The following is a 10332-nucleotide window of genomic DNA, read 5'->3' on the forward strand; positions in this document are numbered from 1 at the left end:
TATCATACCTACTTGGTGGCAATCGTGGCAACCGTGGCAACCGTGGCAACCGTGGCAACCGTGGCAATGGTGGCAACCGTGGCAACCGTGGCAAGGGTGGCAATGGTGGGAAAGTCGCAGAGTTAGTGGTTTTTTATCATACCTACTTGGTGGCAACCGTGGCAACCGTGGCAACCGTGGCAATGGTGGCAATGGTGGGAAAGTCGCAGAGTTTGTGGTTTTTTATCATACCTACTTGGTGGCAATGGTGGCAATCGTGGCAATGGTGGCAACCGTGGCAATCGTGGCAACCGTGGCAACCGTGGCAACCGTGGCAATGGTGGGAAAGTCGCAGAGTTAGTGGTTTTTTATCATACCTACTTGGTGGCAACCGTGGCAACCGTGGCAATGGTGGGAAAGTCGCAGAGTTAGTGGTTTTTAATCATACCTACTTGGTGGCAATGGTGGCAATCGTGGCAATGGTGGCAACCGTGGCAATGGTGGCAATGGTGGCAACCGTGGCAACCGTGGCAATGGTGGGAAAGTCGCAGAGTTAGTGGTTTTTTATCATACCTACTTGGTGGCAACCGTGGCAATGGTGGCAACCGGGGCAATGGTGGAAATGGTGGGAATGTCGCAGAGTTAGTGGTTTTTTATCATACCTACTTGGTGGCAATGGTGGCAATGGTGGCAACCGTGGCAACCGTGGCAACCGTGGCAACCGTGGCAATGGTGGGAAAGTCGCAGAGTTAGTGGTTTTTTATCATACCTACTTGGTGGCAACCGTGGCAACCGTGGCAATGGTGGCAATGGTGGAAATGGTGGGAAAAGTCGCAGAGTTAGTGGTTTTTTATCATACCTACTTGGTGGCAACCGTGGCAACCGTGGCAATGGTGGCAACCGTGGCAACCGTGGCAACCGTGGCAATGGTGGCAATGGTGGGAAAGTCGCAGAGTTAGTGGTTTTTTATCATACCTACTTGGTGGCAACCGTGGCAACCGTGGCAATGGTGGGAAAGTCGCAGAGTTAGTGGTTTTTTATCATACCTACTTGGTGGCAATCGTGGCAACCGTGGCAACCGTGGCAACCGTGGCAATGGTGGCAACCGTGGCAACCGTGGCAAGGGTGGCAATGGTGGGAAAGTCGCAGAGTTAGTGGTTTTTTATCATACCTACTTGGTGGCAACCGTGGCAACCGTGGCAACCGTGGCAATGGTGGCAATGGTGGGAAAGTCGCAGAGTTTGTGGTTTTTTATCATACCTACTTGGTGGCAATGGTGGCAATCGTGGCAATGGTGGCAACCGTGGCAATCGTGGCAACCGTGGCAACCGTGGCAACCGTGGCAATGGTGGGAAAGTCGCAGAGTTAGTGGTTTTTTATCATACCTACTTGGTGGCAACCGTGGCAACCGTGGCAATGGTGGGAAAGTCGCAGAGTTAGTGGTTTTTAATCATACCTACTTGGTGGCAATGGTGGCAATCGTGGCAATGGTGGCAACCGTGGCAATGGTGGCAATGGTGGCAACCGTGGCAACCGTGGCAATGGTGGGAAAGTCGCAGAGTTAGTGGTTTTTTATCATACCTACTTGGTGGCAACCGTGGCAATGGTGGCAACCGGGGCAATGGTGGAAATGGTGGGAATGTCGCAGAGTTAGTGGTTTTTTATCATACCTACTTGGTGGCAATGGTGGCAATGGTGGCAACCGTGGCAACCGTGGCAACCGTGGCAACCGTGGCAATGGTGGGAAAGTCGCAGAGTTAGTGGTTTTTTATCATACCTACTTGGTGGCAACCGTGGCAACCGTGGCAATGGTGGCAATGGTGGAAATGGTGGGAAAAGTCGCAGAGTTAGTGGTTTTTTATCATACCTACTTGGTGGCAACCGTGGCAACCGTGGCAATGGTGGCAACCGTGGCAACCGTGGCAACCGTGGCAATGGTGGCAATGGTGGGAAAGTCGCAGAGTTAGTGGTTTTTTATCATACCTACTTGGTGGCAACCGTGGCAACCGTGGCAATGGTGGGAAAGTCGCAGAGTTAGTGGTTTTTTATCATACCTACTTGGTGGCAATCGTGGCAACCGTGGCAACCGTGGCAACCGTGGCAATGGTGGCAACCGTGGCAACCGTGGCAACCGTGGCAATGGTGGGAAAGTCGCAGAGTTAGTGGTTTTTTATCATACCTACTTGGTGGCAACCGTGGCAACCGTGGCAACCGTGGCAATGGTGGCAATGGTGGGAAAGTCGCAGAGTTTGTGGTTTTTTATCATACCTACTTGGTGGCAATGGTGGCAATCGTGGCAATGGTGGCAACCGTGGCAATCGTGGCAACCGTGGCAACCGTGGCAACCGTGGCAATGGTGGGAAAGTCGCAGAGTTAGTGGTTTTTTATCATACCTACTTGGTGGCAACCGTGGCAACCGTGGCAATGGTGGGAAAGTCGCAGAGTTAGTGGTTTTTAATCATACCTACTTGGTGGCAATGGTGGCAATCGTGGCAATGGTGGCAACCGTGGCAATGGTGGCAATGGTGGCAACCGTGGCAACCGTGGCAATGGTGGGAAAGTCGCAGAGTTAGTGGTTTTTTATCATACCTACTTGGTGGCAACCGTGGCAATGGTGGCAACCGGGGCAATGGTGGAAATGGTGGGAATGTCGCAGAGTTAGTGGTTTTTTATCATACCTACTTGGTGGCAATGGTGGCAATGGTGGCAACCGTGGCAACCGTGGCAACCGTGGCAACCGTGGCAATGGTGGGAAAGTCGCAGAGTTAGTGGTTTTTTATCATACCTACTTGGTGGCAACCGTGGCAACCGTGGCAATGGTGGCAATGGTGGAAATGGTGGGAAAAGTCGCAGAGTTAGTGGTTTTTTATCATACCTACTTGGTGGCAACCGTGGCAACCGTGGCAATGGTGGCAACCGTGGCAACCGTGGCAACCGTGGCAATGGTGGCAATGGTGGGAAAGTCGCAGAGTTAGTGGTTTTTTATCATACCTACTTGGTGGCAACCGTGGCAACCGTGGCAATGGTGGGAAAGTCGCAGAGTTAGTGGTTTTTTATCATACCTACTTGGTGGCAATCGTGGCAACCGTGGCAACCGTGGCAACCGTGGCAATGGTGGCAACCGTGGCAACCGTGGCAACCGTGGCAATGGTGGGAAAGTCGCAGAGTTAGTGGTTTTTTATCATACCTACTTGGTGGCAACCGTGGCAACCGTGGCAACCGTGGCAATGGTGGCAATGGTGGGAAAGTCGCAGAGTTTGTGGTTTTTTATCATACCTACTTGGTGGCAATGGTGGCAATCGTGGCAATGGTGGCAACCGTGGCAATCGTGGCAACCGTGGCAACCGTGGCAACCGTGGCAATGGTGGGAAAGTCGCAGAGTTAGTGGTTTTTTATCATACCTACTTGGTGGCAACCGTGGCAACCGTGGCAATGGTGGGAAAGTCGCAGAGTTAGTGGTTTTTAATCATACCTACTTGGTGGCAATGGTGGCAATCGTGGCAATGGTGGCAACCGTGGCAATGGTGGCAATGGTGGCAACCGTGGCAACCGTGGCAATGGTGGGAAAGTCGCAGAGTTAGTGGTTTTTTATCATACCTACTTGGTGGCAACCGTGGCAATGGTGGCAACCGGGGCAATGGTGGAAATGGTGGGAATGTCGCAGAGTTAGTGGTTTTTTATCATACCTACTTGGTGGCAATGGTGGCAATGGTGGCAACCGTGGCAACCGTGGCAACCGTGGCAACCGTGGCAATGGTGGGAAAGTCGCAGAGTTAGTGGTTTTTTATCATACCTACTTGGTGGCAACCGTGGCAACCGTGGCAATGGTGGCAATGGTGGAAATGGTGGGAAAAGTCGCAGAGTTAGTGGTTTTTTATCATACCTACTTGGTGGCAACCGTGGCAACCGTGGCAATGGTGGCAACCGTGGCAACCGTGGCAACCGTGGCAATGGTGGCAATGGTGGGAAAGTCGCAGAGTTAGTGGTTTTTTATCATACCTACTTGGTGGGAACCGTGGCAACCGTGGCAATGGTGGGAAAGTCGCAGAGTTAGTGGTTTTTTATCATACCTACTTGGTGGCAATCGTGGCAACCGTGGCAACCGTGGCAACCGTGGCAACCGTGGCAATGGTGGCAACCGTGGCAACCGTGGCAATGGTGGCAATGGTGGGAAAGTCGCAGAGTTAGTGGTTTTTTATCATACCTACTTGGTGGCAATGGTGGCAACCGTGGCAACCGTGGCAATGGTGGCAATGGTGGGAAAGTCGCAGAGTTTGTGGTTTTTTATCATACCTACTTGGTGGCAATGGTGGCAATCGTGGCAATGGTGGCAACCGTGGCAATCGTGGCAACCGTGGCAACCGTGGCAACCGTGGCAATGGTGGGAAAGTCGCAGAGTTAGTGGTTTTTTATCATACCTACTTGGTGGCAACCGTGGCAACCGTGGCAATGGTGGGAAAGTCGCAGAGTTAGTGGTTTTTAATCATACCTACTTGGTGGCAATGGTGGCAATCGTGGCAATGGTGGCAACCGTGGCAATGGTGGCAATGGTGGCAACCGTGGCAACCGTGGCAATGGTGGGAAAGTCGCAGAGTTAGTGGTTTTTTATCATACCTACTTGGTGGCAACCGTGGCAATGGTGGCAACCGGGGCAATGGTGGAAATGGTGGGAATGTCGCAGAGTTAGTGGTTTTTTATCATACCTACTTGGTGGCAATGGTGGCAATGGTGGCAACCGTGGCAACCGTGGCAACCGTGGCAACCGTGGCAATGGTGGGAAAGTCGCAGAGTTAGTGGTTTTTTATCATACCTACTTGGTGGCAACCGTGGCAACCGTGGCAATGGTGGCAATGGTGGAAATGGTGGGAAAAGTCGCAGAGTTAGTGGTTTTTTATCATACCTACTTGGTGGCAACCGTGGCAACCGTGGCAATGGTGGCAACCGTGGCAACCGTGGCAACCGTGGCAATGGTGGCAATGGTGGGAAAGTCGCAGAGTTAGTGGTTTTTTATCATACCTACTTGGTGGGAACCGTGGCAACCGTGGCAATGGTGGGAAAGTCGCAGAGTTAGTGGTTTTTTATCATACCTACTTGGTGGCAATCGTGGCAACCGTGGCAACCGTGGCAACCGTGGCAACCGTGGCAATGGTGGCAACCGTGGCAACCGTGGCAATGGTGGCAATGGTGGGAAAGTCGCAGAGTTAGTGGTTTTTTATCATACCTACTTGGTGGCAATGGTGGCAACCGTGGCAACCGTGGCAATGGTGGCAATGGTGGGAAAGTCGCAGAGTTTGTGGTTTTTTATCATACCTACTTGGTGGCAATGGTGGCAATCGTGGCAATGGTGGCAACCGTGGCAATCGTGGCAACCGTGGCAACCGTGGCAACCGTGGCAATGGTGGGAAAGTCGCAGAGTTAGTGGTTTTTTATCATACCTACTTGGTGGCAACCGTGGCAACCGTGGCAATGGTGGGAAAGTCGCAGAGTTAGTGGTTTTTAATCATACCTACTTGGTGGCAATGGTGGCAATCGTGGCAATGGTGGCAACCGTGGCAATGGTGGCAATGGTGGCAACCGTGGCAACCGTGGCAATGGTGGGAAAGTCGCAGAGTTAGTGGTTTTTTATCATACCTACTTGGTGGCAACCGTGGCAATGGTGGCAACCGGGGCAATGGTGGAAATGGTGGGAATGTCGCAGAGTTAGTGGTTTTTTATCATACCTACTTGGTGGCAATGGTGGCAATGGTGGCAACCGTGGCAACCGTGGCAACCGTGGCAACCGTGGCAATGGTGGGAAAGTCGCAGAGTTAGTGGTTTTTTATCATACCTACTTGGTGGCAACCGTGGCAACCGTGGCAATGGTGGCAATGGTGGAAATGGTGGGAAAAGTCGCAGAGTTAGTGGTTTTTTATCATACCTACTTGGTGGCAACCGTGGCAACCGTGGCAATGGTGGCAACCGTGGCAACCGTGGCAACCGTGGCAATGGTGGCAATGGTGGGAAAGTCGCAGAGTTAGTGGTTTTTTATCATACCTACTTGGTGGGAACCGTGGCAACCGTGGCAATGGTGGGAAAGTCGCAGAGTTAGTGGTTTTTTATCATACCTACTTGGTGGCAATCGTGGCAACCGTGGCAACCGTGGCAACCGTGGCAACCGTGGCAATGGTGGCAACCGTGGCAACCGTGGCAATGGTGGCAATGGTGGGAAAGTCGCAGAGTTAGTGGTTTTTTATCATACCTACTTGGTGGCAATGGTGGCAACCGTGGCAACCGTGGCAATGGTGGCAATGGTGGGAAAGTCGCAGAGTTTGTGGTTTTTTATCATACCTACTTGGTGGCAATGGTGGCAATCGTGGCAATGGTGGCAACCGTGGCAATGGTGGCAACCGTGGCAACCGTGGCAATGGTGGCAATGGTGGGAAAGTCGCAGAGTTAGTGGTTTTTTATCATACCTACTTGGTGGCAACCGTGGCAACCGTGGCAATGGTGGGAAAGTCGCAGAGTTAGTGGTTTTTAATCATACCTACTTGGTGGCAATGGTGGCAATCGTGGCAATGGTGGCAACCGTGGCAATGGTGGCAATGGTGGCAACCGTGGCAACCGTGGCAATGGTGGGAAAGTCGCAGAGTTAGTGGTTTTTTATCATACCTACTTGGTGGCAACCGTGGCAATGGTGGCAACCGGGGCAATGGTGGAAATGGTGGGAATGTCGCAGAGTTAGTGGTTTTTTATCATACCTACTTGGTGGCAATGGTGGCAATGGTGGCAACCGTGGCAACCGTGGCAACCGTGGCAACCGTGGCAATGGTGGGAAAGTCGCAGAGTTAGTGGTTTTTTATCATACCTACTTGGTGGCAACCGTGGCAACCGTGGCAATGGTGGCAATGGTGGAAATGGTGGGAAAAGTCGCAGAGTTAGTGGTTTTTTATCATACCTACTTGGTGGCAACCGTGGCAACCGTGGCAATGGTGGCAACCGTGGCAACCGTGGCAACCGTGGCAATGGTGGCAATGGTGGGAAAGTCGCAGAGTTAGTGGTTTTTTATCATACCTACTTGGTGGGAACCGTGGCAACCGTGGCAATGGTGGGAAAGTCGCAGAGTTAGTGGTTTTTTATCATACCTACTTGGTGGCAATCGTGGCAACCGTGGCAACCGTGGCAACCGTGGCAACCGTGGCAATGGTGGCAACCGTGGCAACCGTGGCAATGGTGGCAATGGTGGGAAAGTCGCAGAGTTAGTGGTTTTTTATCATACCTACTTGGTGGCAATGGTGGCAACCGTGGCAACCGTGGCAATGGTGGCAATGGTGGGAAAGTCGCAGAGTTTGTGGTTTTTTATCATACCTACTTGGTGGCAATGGTGGCAATCGTGGCAATGGTGGCAACCGTGGCAATCGTGGCAACCGTGGCAACCGTGGCAACCGTGGCAATGGTGGGAAAGTCGCAGAGTTAGTGGTTTTTTATCATACCTACTTGGTGGCAACCGTGGCAACCGTGGCAATGGTGGGAAAGTCGCAGAGTTAGTGGTTTTTAATCATACCTACTTGGTGGCAATGGTGGCAATCGTGGCAATGGTGGCAACCGTGGCAATGGTGGCAATGGTGGCAACCGTGGCAACCGTGGCAATGGTGGGAAAGTCGCAGAGTTAGTGGTTTTTTATCATACCTACTTGGTGGCAACCGTGGCAATGGTGGCAACCGGGGCAATGGTGGAAATGGTGGGAATGTCGCAGAGTTAGTGGTTTTTTATCATACCTACTTGGTGGCAATGGTGGCAATGGTGGCAACCGTGGCAACCGTGGCAACCGTGGCAACCGTGGCAATGGTGGGAAAGTCGCAGAGTTAGTGGTTTTTTATCATACCTACTTGGTGGCAACCGTGGCAACCGTGGCAATGGTGGCAATGGTGGAAATGGTGGGAAAAGTCGCAGAGTTAGTGGTTTTTTATCATACCTACTTGGTGGCAACCGTGGCAACCGTGGCAATGGTGGCAACCGTGGCAACCGTGGCAACCGTGGCAATGGTGGCAATGGTGGGAAAGTCGCAGAGTTAGTGGTTTTTTATCATACCTACTTGGTGGGAACCGTGGCAACCGTGGCAATGGTGGGAAAGTCGCAGAGTTAGTGGTTTTTTATCATACCTACTTGGTGGCAATCGTGGCAACCGTGGCAACCGTGGCAACCGTGGCAACCGTGGCAATGGTGGCAACCGTGGCAACCGTGGCAATGGTGGCAATGGTGGGAAAGTCGCAGAGTTAGTGGTTTTTTATCATACCTACTTGGTGGCAATGGTGGCAACCGTGGCAACCGTGGCAATGGTGGCAATGGTGGGAAAGTCGCAGAGTTTGTGGTTTTTTATCATACCTACTTGGTGGCAATGGTGGCAATCGTGGCAATGGTGGCAACCGTGGCAATCGTGGCAACCGTGGCAACCGTGGCAACCGTGGCAATGGTGGGAAAGTCGCAGAGTTAGTGGTTTTTTATCATACCTACTTGGTGGCAACCGTGGCAACCGTGGCAATGGTGGGAAAGTCGCAGAGTTAGTGGTTTTTAATCATACCTACTTGGTGGCAATGGTGGCAATCGTGGCAATGGTGGCAACCGTGGCAATGGTGGCAATGGTGGCAACCGTGGCAACCGTGGCAATGGTGGGAAAGTCGCAGAGTTAGTGGTTTTTTATCATACCTACTTGGTGGCAACCGTGGCAATGGTGGCAACCGGGGCAATGGTGGAAATGGTGGGAATGTCGCAGAGTTAGTGGTTTTTTATCATACCTACTTGGTGGCAATGGTGGCAATGGTGGCAACCGTGGCAACCGTGGCAACCGTGGCAACCGTGGCAATGGTGGGAAAGTCGCAGAGTTAGTGGTTTTTTATCATACCTACTTGGTGGCAACCGTGGCAACCGTGGCAATGGTGGCAATGGTGGAAATGGTGGGAAAAGTCGCAGAGTTAGTGGTTTTTTATCATACCTACTTGGTGGCAACCGTGGCAACCGTGGCAATGGTGGCAACCGTGGCAACCGTGGCAACCGTGGCAATGGTGGCAATGGTGGGAAAGTCGCAGAGTTAGTGGTTTTTTATCATACCTACTTGGTGGGAACCGTGGCAACCGTGGCAATGGTGGGAAAGTCGCAGAGTTAGTGGTTTTTTATCATACCTACTTGGTGGCAATCGTGGCAACCGTGGCAACCGTGGCAACCGTGGCAACCGTGGCAATGGTGGCAACCGTGGCAACCGTGGCAATGGTGGCAATGGTGGGAAAGTCGCAGAGTTAGTGGTTTTTTATCATACCTACTTGGTGGCAATGGTGGCAACCGTGGCAACCGTGGCAATGGTGGCAATGGTGGGAAAGTCGCAGAGTTTGTGGTTTTTTATCATACCTACTTGGTGGCAATGGTGGCAATCGTGGCAATGGTGGCAACCGTGGCAATCGTGGCAACCGTGGCAACCGTGGCAACCGTGGCAATGGTGGGAAAGTCGCAGAGTTAGTGGTTTTTTATCATACCTACTTGGTGGCAACCGTGGCAACCGTGGCAATGGTGGGAAAGTCGCAGAGTTAGTGGTTTTTAATCATACCTACTTGGTGGCAATGGTGGCAATCGTGGCAATGGTGGCAACCGTGGCAATGGTGGCAATGGTGGCAACCGTGGCAACCGTGGCAATGGTGGGAAAGTCGCAGAGTTAGTGGTTTTTTATCATACCTACTTGGTGGCAACCGTGGCAATGGTGGCAACCGGGGCAATGGTGGAAATGGTGGGAATGTCGCAGAGTTAGTGGTTTTTTATCATACCTACTTGGTGGCAATGGTGGCAATGGTGGCAATGGTGGCAACCGTGGCAACCGTGGCAATGGTGGCAATGGTGGGAAAGTCGCAGAGTTAGTGGTTTTTTATCATACCTACTTGGTGGCAACCGTGGCAACCGTGGCAATGGTGGCAATGGTGGAAATGGTGGGAAAAGTCGCAGAGTTAGTGGTTTTTTATCATACCTACTTGGTGGCAACCGTGGCAACCGTGGCAATGGTGGCAACCGTGGCAACCGTGGCAACCGTGGCAATGGTGGCAATGGTGGGAAAGTCGCAGAGTTAGTGGTTTTTTATCATACCTACTTGGTGGCAACCGTGGCAACCGTGGCAATGGTGGGAAAGTCGCAGAGTTAGTGGTTTTTAATCATACCTACTTGGTGGCAATGGTGGCAATCGTGGCAATGGTGGCAACCGTGGCAATGGTGGCAATGGTGGCAACCGTGGCAACCGTGGCAATGGTGGGAAAGTCGCAGAGTTAGTGGTTTTTTATCATACCTACTTGGTGGCAACCGTGGCAATGGTGGCAACCGGGGCAATGGTGGAAATGGTGG

The sequence above is a fragment of the Hordeum vulgare genome, chromosome 6H (genome assembly GCF_904849725.1).
Source record: "Hordeum vulgare subsp. vulgare chromosome 6H, MorexV3_pseudomolecules_assembly, whole genome shotgun sequence".
NCBI lineage: Eukaryota > Viridiplantae > Streptophyta > Magnoliopsida > Poales > Poaceae > Hordeum > Hordeum vulgare.